Genomic DNA, 15,955 nt, shown 5'->3' with positions numbered 1-15,955 from the left:
AGGAAGGAATTAACATGGAAATCAAGCTCCTCAGTAGTTTAACAATTAGTAGTTTATCCTTGGATTATATAAGCTCACATAAACACCCATCCCCTCTTAAAAAAAAAAAAAAATACTCTCAACAGAACACAAGCCGTGATTTAGTGAAATAACCGTGATTTGGCAGGTGAAAATAGCAGAGTGCTCCAGCAGAGGCGGGTCAGAGGGCCACTCCCCAGAAACAGACAGGCCCCCCTTCTCTTTGGGGGATGGTGGGGTAGGGTTTGTAAGTGGAAGGAAGAAGGGACACTCCTTAAGCAGATCTGGCCAGACTTCGTCACACTCACCTCTGACTTTGATCTCTGTGGCAGGAAGCACTCCTATTAAAATTTGAACTTAACTGAGGTTTTCTTGTGTAATTAGGGAACAGAAAAACAAGTTCCACAGTGGAGCCTCCAGGTCTAATTACCTGCAACCTAGCTGTACCTTGATGGCAAGAGGTGAGCCACCCGAGCATTTATTAATGAACTGCTGAATTTCCTTATAAGATACTGGGAGCCCATTGGAGGACTACCTCCTAACAGGAAAAATACCTCAGAATCAACAAGAACAATCAAAGGATTTAGCAATATGGAAGACAGATTTGTAGAAAAATGGCTACTATGCTCCTGCATAATTTCCCCTTTCACAGCCAACTGTAGCCCTATAGATGTTAACCCTACATGTCCCTTAACTCTGTGAGGGGGCGTGTTTTCAGACGCCCCTGGTTTTCAAAGCTCTGTTCGTCAATGTGGAGTGTCTAGTCTGTATGAGAGGCTTTGGATGTCCTCCAGAAGTTGGCAGGGAGATAGTGACTGGCAAACAGGTTTCTCTAGGTAATTGCTTGATAGAAATGAAGGTCTTTTATCAAACCCCTCTCTTACCTACTGTGTTCCCGCTAGGAAAAAAAATCGGGTGGAGGAAAGAATATGTGAGAGCACTGATGGTGGTTTTTTTTTTTCCTCTTTTAAAACTGGCATTTTAAAAGTTCATCTGTAGGAGAATAGTTGTTGATCCAGGAAAAGGAAAGGAAACACGACAAAGATGAGAAGGTTAGATTTTCATACTCCGCGCTTCATATAAACGAATGGCCTCTTCTCCATTGGTGAATTTGAAAAACGGTGTGTAGAACGATTACACTGCGAAGGTTAACGTCCTAAGCAGATGAGCCCTCAGCAACACCCACTCTGTTAAGAAGCGAGAGATGATGATTAACTGCGCGAAGAGGGTCTTATTTGATGTGACTTTTTCCCGAGAAAATGGAGAGAGGAGTTAATGAAACTAAGGGCATTTCTGAACCATGTTATTTTCTGAAGGAGTACCATAGCACTCCGTGTTTTTAAAAATCCTGTTCCAGTAAACATAGCTTGTTCTAAAAAAAATAAAATAAAAGCAACAGGAAAGTCCCCAAACAACCAAGAAAGAAAATCAGGGATTCCTTTTGAAGACTGTCCTCGTACAGATGTGATCATGCCCGTTTTGCCTTTTGAAATTAAATGGCACGTGATTCTTCACGTTTAAAAGGGGCCTTTGTGCCAGGTCAGCCCCTCCAAGCTTGCTTCCTAGGATGGTTCTGGAAAATGTATTCTTGAAATCAGTGAAACCCTGTCTCATTGTCAGTACAAGGTCTATGCAGCTTTTCAGGATGATGTCGGTCCTTGAATTGGCAGCTGGTACATAGTCACTTTTGTCTCTCCGATCATTAATATATAGAATATCCATTTAACTAGTTGAAAAACAGAAGGCAAAATCTTGTTAATTCAGTCTTTTGGTGCCATAGAACTGATTGTGTATAACATTCAACTATTTTTTTAAAAAAGGATTTAAATCACATTGACTGGTATGAATTACAGAGTAAAGAGAAGAAAAACATAACAGATGAAATAAAGGAATCTGTGTTTCCTGTATGTCGTTTTGGTAGGAAATTTCCCAGAGTACATCACCCTTATAATACGGCTGTGGGTAAGTTGTTAACTGTTTAAAATTCTACTTCTAAGGGTATTTGTCATCATCAGAGGTAACCTTCTCTCTTGCTTCAGATGTGTTAAGTCTTTACACTTATTAATTCTTTTATGTAGTGTTTGTAGTTTGTAGAAGGAAATTGATTTTCTTGTAATGGGAAAATCATCGCTCCTATTATGACATAAAACTTTAATTTGATGTCTCCTTCACTGACCCAAGCTAATTACAACAAAAACATGTTAACTAAGTGGGTAAAGTTCTTTCTTTCATGCATCGATTTTACTACTGAGGGCTGCTCCAGAAAGTCTTAAATGAAGGTGCTGCTGTATTACTCTGTGTGTGTGCATGCGTGCGTGCATGTGTGTGTGAGAGAGACCACTGACAGGCTGTGAGATGTTGACGCTCAGGGTGAAACTTGAACTCCTTAGATCATCAGCTAAGGAGCAAAAAAATATGAAATGGTCAGAACATGCAACAGCTGAAAAACACGGACGTAGCTTCCTCTTTAATTTGGGCAGATTGGAATGCACTCCCCCAAAATCAAGCGGAAATAGTAAAATTTAAAAACTTTTATGAGTACCCAGCGCAGCTGCACCTGGCTTTCCTAATTGCCTTCCACCCAGTCATTACTGGTGAGGCAAGATGTTTAGCCACCAACAGCCCTTATTAATGTATAATAGGAATTTACTTGTTAAACGGAATTATTGGGATGACATGATGTCATAAAGACAGAGTGCTGACATTTTAGATTGTTTTATATAGGAATGTGGAATTATAATTTAGGAGTGGGATATGCCTTTGGTAATTAATCACAGTTTGGTGCGGCCTCAGTGTAGACGAGGCATAGGGACACAGAATTCATGATTGTGATCGTCCTCCATTAAAGACTGTGTTTGTGCAGATGCACGTCACTCTCATGAATTATCTGTGGGAAAGACAAATCTTCTCTAGTAATTCGCAAGTGTGTAAAACCTGACCGTAGCAGGTGTAAATAAATGAAATGTTTCGGCAAGGCCGTCGCCCTGATTCTGTACAAATGCCAGAGGCTTAGAATTATAAAAACGCCTACAAATTATCTTCTGGGTCTCAATGATGCAGGAAATGGGATACATTAATTTTGCTGGACCTCAAACTTAGAATCTGTCAATATAGCTCTGTGATTAATGGGTACAGACATTTACCTGCCTCATAAAGATAATGTGCCTTGATTACTGGGCTCTGTTTGCAGAGCAATAGTTAACGTGATGTCAACACTTCCATTGTAAACCCCATTTTTGAAGGGGTTTATAACTCGGCCATAAAAAATCACTCGGGATGACACTTTGAATATGAGTTCTTAGTCCTGGGAGATGAAGATATTTAAAGGAATAGATTTAAGTGTTCCATTTATTTATGAGTTTATGAAGACCTAAGCTGCATATAAAATTCACGTTTTATATACTTTAAAGAAAAAATATTAAAATACTGAAGAGGGTTTCTTACTGCTCATTTCGTTCAGTTTTTTTTTCTGAGGAAATACTCTATACTTAGGTGTTAGATCACTTATTTTAAAGCAGAAGGGAACGTTTTGAGCATGTTTATGACACATATCAGATGACATTTAAAAAATCATTCAGTAGTTAATGTCTTTGGGATTTTATGCCAGTTAGCCACATAAAGCCACATTTTAGCTCAAAATCAATGAGAATTCTAGGACAAAGCTTGAAACATGCAAGTCTTAGAAAGTATGATATGAAGTGAGCCACCTTGGGTAAGACAACAAACATCTCTTCTGAATTAGAACATAAGTTTCTCTTTTTGATGTAAGAGAAAGGCCTGTCCCAAGGCCAGCTCTCTGTCACCTCCCGAGGCCTGCGGATTGCAAGGAATGCCTCCTCCACTTCGTAGAGAGTGAGGGGGCCGGTGTCACCCTCAGGAGTTCGGGGTTCTCGTGTCCTGTCAGGGAAGGACTGAGGGACCCTTTCGGTCATTGGTGTGCAGCGCTCTCAGCGTTAGTGAAGGCCGAGGCCAGGAAGCCAGGGTCAATAACCCCATGGGAATTCGAGGGGTGTCAGATGGGCAGCTGTGGTCAAAACCCAAACTTTTGAAGTGGGTGTTCAGATGCCACAATTTTCTTGACTTGTTAGATAGCTTAAGAGTTTTAATATTAAAAGTCATCTGACAGTACTTTGTCATTGCTTCCAAAGCCACTATTGGCCTGACCAAAAAGAGTTTGTTGCTCGTTTGTTTGTTTTTGTCTTTGAGGGATAGAGAGCTTGGTCATGTCATCGAATCAGTAAAACAACACTGTTAAATCTGCATCGATGGGCAAGTTTCAGGTTTTCTTCCTCCTGTCCTCAACCCTTCTTCTCTCCCTCCCTCCATCCCTCCTTCCTTCGTTCCTCCCTTCCATTCATCCCCCCTCCCTCTCTGCTCTCCTCCCTTCCATTCATCCTCCCTCCCTCTCTACTCTCCTCCCTTCCATTCATCCTCCCTTCCTTTCTCCCTTCTTTGCTTCCTTTGGAAATTAGGGTATTTCTTTTAACACAACAATGACAAACTGTTACAAGGACGAAATAATTCTTGGAGCCCCCAGCAGCAAGGGGGCTTTTCCAGAATTTCCAGCAGGCAGCAGAAAGGGTTACAATGCCATGGTTGGAAGACTGCCATATACTTCAGGACTGTTTCTCATGCCTGAAATATTTACCAAAATATACTCATAATTGCCTCTGCCCTCATTTAATCACCCTGGGAAGGAACAAACTATTTCCTTAAATGGTTAGATTTGTTACCATAAAATGTAAAACGTAGAAGCAACATCAATAATTCTTAAGTTGATGGGCATTAGACTTACCGATTTGCTTGAATAATAATGCAGAGTCTTGAACGAATGTGCTGGGCTGATGGACAAGCCTTATTTCTTTGAATGACTGCTCACATAAAGAACTTAAGAACTATCCCCAATTGGCCTAAAGGTTAAGGCGGAAGTAGGGTTAATTGATACCATGATGAATACGTCTGTAGCACTGAATTTTGAAAAATAAAAAATGTCATGTATATTTTAATCTTCACAATAACACCATGAAGTTAATGGTTTATTCTGCCCCTAACAGCTCACACTCCTCGTGAGCTGGGACAGGAACCCAGATTTGTCTTATTCTGAAACCTATAGTGTTCCTAGTCTGTATTAACAACTCAGAGGTCAAGTACTCATGAGTAAAATAGTAATAATAATTAATTCATCAGTAAATATTTTTTGAGCACCAATCATGTGATAAGACCTGTATTAGGTTCCAGGGGCTCAATATGAACAAGACAGCCTTACAGACTTTATATTTGTAGCCTTTAAGAGCTTATAAATGAGTATCAGGGTACTAAAAATTTTGGGGTACAGTCTATGGCCATGCCACCCTGAATATGCCCAATCTCGTCTGATCTCGGAAGCTAAGCAGGGTCAGGCCTGGTGAGTACTTGGATGGGAGACCACCTAGAAAGACCAGGTGCTGTAGGTGCTCAAAAAAAATAAATAGGTAGATGATAGATAGATCGATAGATAAAATTTAAAGTATTGGGGTACTAAGAAGTAAACAGGAAATTACAAACTAGGCATAGGGGCTAAACTGAGAGATGTGAAGAGACCCAAGGGCTGTATCTGGAAAGGGTATTTGATCTAAATTTAGGGGTTTAGACAAAACTTCCCAGAAACTGAAAAGCTGGAGGAGTGGGGGGCCTTGGCCAGGTGGAGAGGATTGTTGGGGGGCATGGGTGGATAGATAAAGGAAAGCATTTTAATCTGGAAGGTACTGCAAATGCAAAGTAGGTGAAAAGGTATTTAAGTGGGCAGAGGCTGGAGCCCTTCCTCAACGGTGGTCAGGACCGGAAGGGCCCTTGGACTGAATTTTAGGGACTTTTTAGAGGCTGTGGGAAGGCATGGCAGGATCAGGTTAGCAGCTGAGGAGCTGGTCTGACTGTGTCGTGGAGCGCGGAGTGGATCAGGGGTGCTGGAGCCGAAGGCCTAATCTCAGTTTCCGTGATGAGGATCCAGACCGGATGCCGGTGGTCCTCGGGAGGTGAGGGGTAAAGCCCTAGGCAGGAAGCTGGATGGGTGGCTGGGTGGTTAGTGGTGCCTTTCACCCAAGAGAGGATCAGAGGACAAGTGACCAGGTGCAGGGGAGCAAGTGATGCCGCCAGTTTTGAGCATACTGGAGCCTGGCCTGGGCAGTCACCAGGTGTACACATGTCTGATGGACAGTGGAAGCCAGAGAGGGAGTTTTGAGAGCCATTATTCTACGCATACTGCCTAAAACCACAGGAAAGGAAGGAATACACAGAGTGACAAGAGAACACAAGGACACTGCCAGGTTGGACAGAGAATGGGGAGCCCGCACAAGGACACACAAGTGACCAGAGGTAGGGGAGCAGTGGTGCCATGGTCTGAATATCTGTGTCCCCCTCAGTGTCCTGTGGTTAAGTCCTGACCCCCAGGTGATGGTCTTAGTAGGCGGAGCCTTTGGGAGGTGATTAGGTCATAAAAGTGGCGTCCTCACGAATAGCATTAGTCCCCTTGTAAGGAGACCCCGGAGAGCTCCCTCATCCTGTCCATCACGTGAGGACACGGCTACAAGGTGCCATCTCTGAACCGGGAAGCGGGCTCTCACCAGACACCGAATCTGCCGGCACCTTGACCTTGGACTTCCCTGCCTCCGGATCTGCGAGAAATATTTTCTGTTCAGAAGGCACCTACTTGATGGTATTTTGTTAGAGCAGCTCGAATGGACCAAGACAAATTGGAAGCCAAGAAAAGGGTTTTTTGGAACGCTCGTCAGGCAGCCGGATGATGCCGAGAGGCCAGACGCACAGGACCATGAGGATGAACGACTGTGCCTCCCTCCCCCACGCACACCCATGCTTTGCCTGGAAGGAAGTGATCCCTTGGCTTGATTTTTCTGAAAAATTCTATCAGCTCTCACTTCATGTTGTCAGAAGAGACCAGTGTAAGGAATGCTTTAGCTTTCTTTAAAGTTTTAAGTCTCCATATACTTTCTCATAATTATCACACATACTCTATTCTAAAACAATATAGGAGCTTTGACATAACAAATGTATTTGCTGTCTCAAAATGTACCATTTTCAGGTTGAAAGTGATTTGTGGCGTGGGCTTGTCCAGCCCCGCCGACTCACCTTGGACTCCGATTTGTTCGGTAGACACTTGCTGACCTCTGTCATCAGCCAGGCATGCAGGTTAACAGGAGCTGTGCTGTATCGATCTCACTGAGAAAGTAAAGTGCCAAGTTTTGTTGTTATAACATGTCATAATATGTGAACGTGTAGAAATGGAAAAGGTTGGTCTGTGTTATTATTCCTATTAAGGAAGGTGTATGGGATCATTCTCCATGAGGTTCTGAGCACCTCACACTCCTTGGCCTTTGTGTTTTACTAAGTTCTTTCCTGTGATTGTCGCCTGAGATCTTGTCCCACGTCTCTCTGGGCAGTGTCAGGCTCCCGGCCAAGGCACAGATAGAGCAGAGGCCACCACCAGTGCTCCAAGCCCCTCCAGCCTGCCCCAGGGGTATGGATGCTGCATCCTCCAGACCCAGGGCCCTTCTGAGTCCCCAAAACCAGCCGCTGTGAGCCAGTGTGGATAGAGGTAGAACGAGCTAGTGGATATGGCAGTCGCTGGCCTTATTGGTGCTTGTTATGACCAAACCTTGAACCAGAAGCTCTTGATTCTCCCCCCGAAGCTCATCCTCTGCAGTGCAGACTCCGCCCAGACCTTCCTCCGAGTTGGAGCCCAACAAGGTGCTCTGTCTTTCAGTTGCATGTGTTTTCTGTCATCATGATGTCATTGTGATGAGACGGGGAGCGCACCATTCCAGGCTTACTGAGGGGTGTGACCCCTTGGCTTAGTCTGTGCCAAAACCTTAACTAGACTTGGTCACCTTTCCTACCGTGTTCTCTGCTGCAAAGCAAAGTCGAGGGAATGCAAAGCATCCTCTGGCTCTGCCAGCTCCTTCCCCCTGTGCCCCTTCTCCCTGTGCTTTCCCGCAGATTTACCAGCTTACTCTATTGGTTCTCGATATCTTCCCCTCATTAATAAATCACTTCTCTGACCCATGGCACTCACTGTGGCTTGTAAACTGATGCTGTAGTCAGTAAAGATGTCGGTACCCTGGGCGTCGTGATGCGATCATAAGGAACAAAGCATTTAAAATAGGGCTTGCTGCATAGTGAGTATAATATTTTATAATTAAACATTTTGAGAGGAGTCAAGTTCTTGAGCACTTAGTCCGTCAACAAACATTTATTGATTTGCTTGTGAACTGCGTGTCCTTGTTGGCATCATTTTAATTTTTGCTAACCCACAGATAAATTCTCAAGTAAGTTTTTTGTTTGGAGACATGCTACGTCCCTGATTTCTCATAATGAATTCCTTTAAGTCATAGTTTTGACATTCTGTTTTGCTCCCCATGGCTTAGTTTTTCGGTATTTCTCAACATATTTCCCATTGCGAATACCAGTGTCACAGAAAAATGGGAATGAAGATGCATTTTGAGCTGTGAGTTATGACATGATAAAAACGGAAGCGGAGGCTCCCGGGCGTGGCGGTGAGTGTGATGCAGTTTCGGGGGTCACGGCCCAAGTTAGGCAGGCCTTTTAAATGATCTGGATTTTAGATTTCTTAACTACACTTAACCCTTGAATAATGCAAGGACAAAGGGCACCGACCCCCATGGAAAGTCAAATATCTGTCTGTAACGTTTGACCCCCCCAAAACTAGTTAGCTGTTGGCCCTTTGCATCCAGATTCAACCAACCGGGAACCAAAACGGTGCTTTCAATCCGTGGTTGGGGTCTGCAGCTGGGAAACCGTGGCTGGGAATGTGAAAATGCTGCTTTCTGCCGGCTCTTGGTTGAATTGGAGGATTCAAAATCTGCAGATACAAAGGGCCAACTGTATTTATTGGGGGGGGAAATCCGTATATAAGTGGACCCACGCAGTTCAAACCAGTGTTGTGTAAGAGTCAACTGTATAAAGGAAGTGGCATCTCAGGTCCCTCTGGTTCTAAAAGTCTTTATTCTAGAGTCCAGGTAAATATTCGGATAGTTTTTTGTTCCTACGATTGGTGAATATATCCACTGGCTTTTGAATATCCACGTTCAGAGTAGCGGGGACAGCTTCCCACCAATACTCGACTGATCTCCTGAGACAAGTTTTCTGTTTGTCCAAAATTTAAAAATCATTTTCTAGTGGTTTAAAAGAAATAGGTAGGAATATAGTGTCTGGATTCACTGTTCACAAACTTAGGGTTCTTTCCTTAAACTTCCTTTCTGCTCTGTGTCATTGAAATTCAGGCTCTGCTACGGCATCAAGGTTAAAAAAAAACAAAAACGAAAGCCAAGTAGATCCTTTGTATATTCCACATCGTGTCCCTCTCTCCACTAGTCTAACAGTCAGAAGTTAGGCTCATGAAAATAATGTGGTAGTAATAGTCTGTCTATTCAACAAGTAACGTTGCCTTTTGAGTAGCATTGTAGCCTATTCACCACAAGAGGGCAGCACAGGTGACTGAAATAAGGAAATGGCTTCTGAAGGAATGACAACGTTTGTAACACTAGTGTTCAATTTACAAAGCATTTTACGCGCAATTTACATATGCATGTGTGACCGTCTCAGCGGTTCTCTGTGACAGGTAAAGCAGGCGTAATTATTCCCATGTTACAGATGGAGAAACTAAAGCTGGAAATGCTTAAGAATGACTTCCTGAGTTGTACAGCTACTAAATGCCATCCACGGCTTGAATCCAGCCAGATCTTACCTGAATCTAGGTGTCTTTCCAGCATGCCACTCTGCCCATAAATGGTGCATTATTGTCCTTCAGCGACCTCCTAAAGTAGAGCTGGGAGGCTGCACAAAAGCTAGAAAATCATCTGTTATATGGCTGCGGTTCTCAAGTTTTTTCAACTGGTACAGCATCTTGTGAAGCTTTCCAGCACCCCGTGTGTCCTTCTGTTCTGGAAAGATGGGAAGGGTTGGGGCTGTTTGCCTCCTAAGTGCCACCGTGAACAGCCGTCATGGCAGTCGTGGCTATTTTGATCTATATTATACGGTGAGTCTTAAATAGACAGGAGGTGGGGAGGGTAACAAGAGAGGTCAAGGTGAAGGCAAGACCTGGACCTGGGTGTACATAATTCAAACGATTACTTCAGTTTCCATGGTGAACTTGGAAATTCCTTGTGGACCCCCAGAGCTCCACCCTTTTAAGTCATTTCAAAGGAGACAGCAGGACACAGTAAAGGCCCAAGCAAAGCTAAATCAGAACTAACCAAACACCACATTTATTATTGGACACCCAGATCATGTTCCCAAATTAAAAAACCTAGCATTGGTGGACCTGCAGGCAGGCCCACAGTGGTCGGTTTGCTAGGGGGAATAACATACAGAATTTATTCTAAAGAGATTTTGCCACTTTTTTTTTTTTTTTGTAATTAGGGTGATTCTATCAGATAATTAATTTTAAGTGCTTTTATTCATTTGTTGGGAAAAAAATTAAAAGGCTCAAGTAGCAGCCTGTGGTTGTTATACTAGTTGCCCAATGATTCATGAATTCAGATTGAAAACTGGAGTAGGTACGATCAATATGTGAAAAATAGGTGCTGCCTAATTGCCTTTTTAAATCAGTAAAATAATTAAAGCCTTTATAGGCTAGCCAATTAATTGTGTAGTTAGCTTAATAAGGAAAATGCTTGAGAAAGATAAAATTACAATACCAAAAGCAACTAATAGCTGAAAAAAAAATTCCTAGTGCAGTTGATTAATTATCCTTCTCTTTTTCTCTTAAGAGACTAAACATTCAGTAAATCCGTAGCGATCCAGTTTGGTCAGCGTTCCCATTGTGAAGCGCCGTTGTTATAGTTTTTCATGCATCATTTTCTCAGATTCCAACGTGAGTGAGTGTCATTGTTGTGTTTAGTAAAAGGATACAAATGTTTGTTTTAAATATTTCTTTAAACAGAGTCTTAGTGGAGGGTAGAGCTCACTAATGCTCTGCAGCTGGGTTTCGGGGCTTTAAAATTGGTTGTCGCCTGCATATTCAGTCCTCTGCAAATGCTCAACCGCAGAGAGCAAAATCCCACTGGACAAGGAGTCTCTAGATATGGATTTATGCACTAGGGTGTAATGTTTACTTTGGACCCGCTATGATCTACTTGGGAAAGTTTTCCTATTATACCTTTATTAAAAAGTTCGAAATACATATTTGCACAATGTTTTCTTATGGAAACATCTGTGTAAGGAATCTTTACCTTATTCATTTCCAAAAGGGAATTTTTAAAAGGGAGAAAGACAGCAAGTATGTAAGCGAACCAGAGAGAAGGTATGAACATAATACACTGAGAACTGATCCTCCTGATTCTGGCTGAATTGTCTGCCTTTCATTCCCGTGTTGGTGCCAGTTGATAACATAACTGTTAAGCCGAGCTCAGAATCCGCATCTCATTCTGATGTCCTTAAATTAAACGTCTGATCAGCCTTTTTAGCCGCGGCTGTCGTGGGAGGAGTTGGGTACTGGCTTTTTTCCCCCCTTCTTTTTTCTTTCAGTTTAGCCCGCATTGAACCTTTGGCCTCACCCCAAGTGTCTGGGTGGTATATGGTTTAAAATTGATATATTAATGTTGAATTTTTATTGTCACAGTTTCTGTTCGTGCTCCTTTCAAACCTTTCATTTATTTGTTTCTGAACCTTGGATATCTCATAAAAATGTCACCATTGTGGTTGAACATTAAGCACCTTCCCATTTTGCCCTGGGCCGTTGAAATAAATTTGGACCAGGTGCTCCGCTCATAATGGAGCCCCTTGAAGTGCTCTGATAATGAGCCGGGAGCGGAAGCTGTCAGCCTTCAGCTGGCTTGAAGAATGCAATTAGTGCAGTTTTAATACTGTGGAGGGACCCCATCCAATCAAGGCCATTTTGAGTTAAACCAAGTCTAGAATCCTAAACACGTATGTACTTTTAAGCATGTGAGCTTTGTCTCTGCCCTGAGAAAATGGGGAGGAGGCATTCCTCTTCAATGGGTTCCTTCCGCCTCAAAGAGAACAACATCTTCCAAATGCCAATGAAAGTCCTCTCTCGTCCCTCCCGTTATGTTATCGTGACCTTGTTTGTGATCGGATGTCGCTGAGATCAAGATAGCCACTGTCAAGTCAAGTTTCAGATCAATCAAGTACTTAGGCAAAGCACTTAGCTCAACCTTTTTTTTAGTAGGAAAGAAATTGGATTCACCTAAATATCTATTAATATGGGGAGTGCTTAAATAAAGCATATTCACTCTAGGAAACCATTAAAAAGACAGTTGTCTATTATATATTGTTGAGTAAAGCAAGTCATTTACAGGATAGCACGTACAGCGCGAATCTGTTTGTTTTTTAGGGTGGGCAGCCAACCACAATATACATTTATGGGTGCACAGAAAAAGTTTGGAAGAATGCACGCCAAATCATTAATGGTAAAAATAAGGCAAAGTGGGGATGAGGGGGGCGTGTTAAGTCTTTGACTGTCTCTTATGTGTATTTTAAAATTATTTTCTCCTTTAACCAATAATTTTTATATTCTTGGGTAAGTCAGCTCACTCTCAAGCCAATGACTTATCGTAGATAAATCAATGAGCTTCTGTGAAGTGGGGGAGGAGAGAAGGGGGAGGTTTGCTTCTGTTCCTCACGAGGCACTAGGTTATAGTAATGGGAGAGGTTACTACTGACTGAGGCCTTCACGTTCATCATTCAGTGAATCCTTCCAGCAGCCTTACTCACAGATGCTCGCTTTACCTCTGAGGACACACAGGTTCACGTCCGTGATTTGCCAGGTCACAAGTTCGAAGCGAGGTGTCAGGATTTGAACCCAGGTCTGCTCAGCTCCCAAGGCAATGCCTTTAACCCCCTCTCTCCTCTCTGCTTGGTTTCTGAGAGCAGATTTTATTTCCGAGGTCACCTTATCCCTTCATCCTTGATTTCTTTCCAGAAAAGGAAGACATAATTCAAGAGTAGTTGCTGTCGTTGTTAATGGTTGACATTTCTTAGGAACACTTGGCACCCGTCATTAAAAAGTCCCATTCTGGGCCCGTGGGATGCTCAGTGGATTCTCCAGTAAATGAAAGCCTTTGTCCTAAAACGAGACCATGTGTAATAATGTCAGTTCAATTTCAATTGAAAAATAAATAATTTCACACAGCAGGCAAGATGGGGGATGTCCTCATTAATAAGAACTAGTATGCACAATTTAAAGATCAGAATTACTGTGAAAATACTCTAATTAAACTCCTGATTGCCGAACTTATGCTGATTGCTTACTCACTGAGATGGCTCACTTCTTCCAACTTATTTATTATTTAATAGGACTTGAGTCTCTTTTATTCCATAAAAATATGAAGCTTATTCCATAGACTAGAAATCTCTCTGTGTCTGTGTGTGTATATGTATGTATGTACACAAATATGCATTCCTAGTCCTTTTTTTAAAGCCCTACAAATTTCTTTAGTTTCTCAGATCTTACTTAGCTTGGATTTCTGCTTCATATGGGACATGGCTTTCCTGTTGGCCTTTTAAGGTGTTATGCATAATATTAAAATCCCATTTCAGGTTTCAGCTCTACTCCACGACTCAAACTTTGGAATTACTCTTGTGAGAGAAAATAATGAGACAGAAAATAGAATGGTGGTTGCCAGGTTGCCAGGGCTTGCGGGGAGTCACTGTTGAATGGTTATGGAGTTTTCATCTGCAAACGAGAGAGTTCTTGAGATGATGATGGTGACGGCTGTGCAACGTTATGCATGTATTTAATAATATTGAGCTGTACACTTAAAAACGTTTGAGATAGTAAATTTTATGTTATGTGTATTTTACCACTAAAAACATTTTTTAAAAATTATTAAATTTAGCCACAAGTGAGCCTCATCCAGTTACCTGAACTAACATTTAATGGTCCTTCTTCTGACATTGTGACACTGACTTTTGTTAACTTAATCTGGGGCAAAGTAATGTATTTAGACCCAATAATTTAAACATCTTCTTCCAGAAGCCTGAAAAAATAGCACTGTAAACGTGAGGCACTTCGAGATTTTGCAGTGACTTGTCTAACACTGTCACTTACCTATATTTTTATAAAGCCTAAGAAAGTGTAGAATACACTTGGAAGGGAGTTTAATTCAGGCTTGGGTTCTTTTTTCATATACAGGTTATTTCCGAGTATGATTATTTTATTTTCTTAGGTTTCTTCTCATCAGTCGCTTTGACCATGTGATCATGAGGTTGTCTTTGTACCTTCTCACCCTTTGCTGCACAGAATTCACAGACCTAGGGCCTTCAGCAGATGGAAGGTTGGTTACTTTGAAACTGGCCTCCGCAGAGCGCTTGTCCCTCCTGGGGTGGCCAGCCAGCCTTCCCCAGGCAGAACGAATGGCGCAGATGTGAAGTCAGGGTCAGAAACAGGTATAGTGAACACGGTGAGGCTTGAGTGTTCCGTGTTCCTCAAAAGGGGGTGCACCTCGGTGGTTTGAAGTGCACCTTGTGAACTTGTCTGTGGTAGAGGGGAGAACGCTTTGGGCCAAATCATTAAGAGAAGTCAGTCCAACAAAGTGCTTTGATTTAAAATGAAAATAAAGCAAAATGCAAAGATTCGGGTTCAAAGAGTCAAGTGGGAAGTAATGTGGTCACAACTTTGATTTGGGAACTGGTCTTTCCTGTGTCGGGGGTCACAGAGCGGCCTAAAGTCACCATGCCACAGGGTTCATCTGAGACTGCCCTCCATCTCTGCAGTGAAACTCAGATGTGAAATGCCTGCAATTAACAGCCTTGGCGGGGATGGGCAGGGATGGGTGCGAAGGCTGGGGTGGCCGGGGAGGCAGGGGTTCCCGGGGAGCCTGGAGTGTTTGGGTTGCCCAGGGAGGCTGGGGTGTCTGGGGTGGCCGGGGAGGCTGGGCTTCCAGCCAGGCTCTCTGGCTTACTAGCTTTGCGAATATAACCTTTCTAGGTATTGGTGTCTTGTTTAAAATCTTAGAAGACTGAACGGATCCTCTTCAACTCTAATGAGAGAAATCTAGAAAACAATAGCGTTATATTTCTTGTGAGAAAGATTGTGGGTCACGCGCCCCTTCCGCCCTCACACTCACACACAGTGCTATCTATGAAGGTCACGTACCTCCTGACTGGCATGGCGCTGGGGTCCTTCATCCTCCCCCGCACCCCCCAGGTCGGGAGGGGCCGGGAAGCAATGTGGGAGACGTCTTTCTGTTTTTTGTTTTTCCTAAATATATATTTTTTTCCTGTCATTTACACAATGTAGTCGCAATTTTAGCTTTTTAGAAAATATGTACCCAGAGAAAAGTCTGGAAGTTATGTGCATGTGCACACAAACTAGTTCTATAAAAATTAAAATTATTAATACATGTGCATGATAAGAAAACAATTTAGATGGTATGGAGAAAAGCAAACGCATCCTCCTCGATCTCTTCACTCTGTCCCAACTTTTTGAACCAGCAGCCTCTGAAACATGTTTGTCTTTACTTCTAAAATGTTAACCGTAGGGTTTTTTGGGTGGTGGAAGGGAGCTAAATTATCGGTGATTTATATTTTCTTCTTAAGTTTTCTACATTTTCTAATTTCTACAATTATTTCTAGGCTTTTTTTTTTTTTTTTTTTTTAAATACAAGAATTTGTATGTCTAGGGACATTTATCTCCAAGGTGACATTAAAGACCCGGCTTTCGAAGTTATTTTACGTGATGTGAAGCATGGTGTTGTGTAGTCATATCCATGAGTAAATATGGTAACAATTATTTTAAATGAACTTTATTCTTCAGCTTGAACAGATTAAATTCTATTGTGGGCGCATGCCATGTCTTTAATTGCATTAATTATTTATTGCATACTAGCATGCATACAGTTCAGTCGGTCTGGGGGAAGTTGATTATAGCAGCTTGTTTCAAGTCAGTTTTACACCCTGGGCT

General features: G+C 42.4%; 1 pseudogene; it reads left to right on the top strand.

Moving 5' to 3' along the window:
* Positions 1–5,352: 5,352 nt before the first annotated feature.
* Positions 5,353–5,471, top strand: LOC112479820 (annotated as a pseudogene).
* The last annotated feature ends 10,484 nt before the right edge of the window (positions 5,472–15,955 follow it).

This window comes from Pteropus alecto, unplaced genomic scaffold (genome assembly GCF_000325575.1).
Source record: "Pteropus alecto unplaced genomic scaffold, ASM32557v1 scaffold21, whole genome shotgun sequence".
Taxonomy (NCBI): Eukaryota; Metazoa; Chordata; class Mammalia; order Chiroptera; family Pteropodidae; genus Pteropus; species Pteropus alecto.
This window is presented reverse-complemented; position numbering and strand designations above follow the sequence as displayed.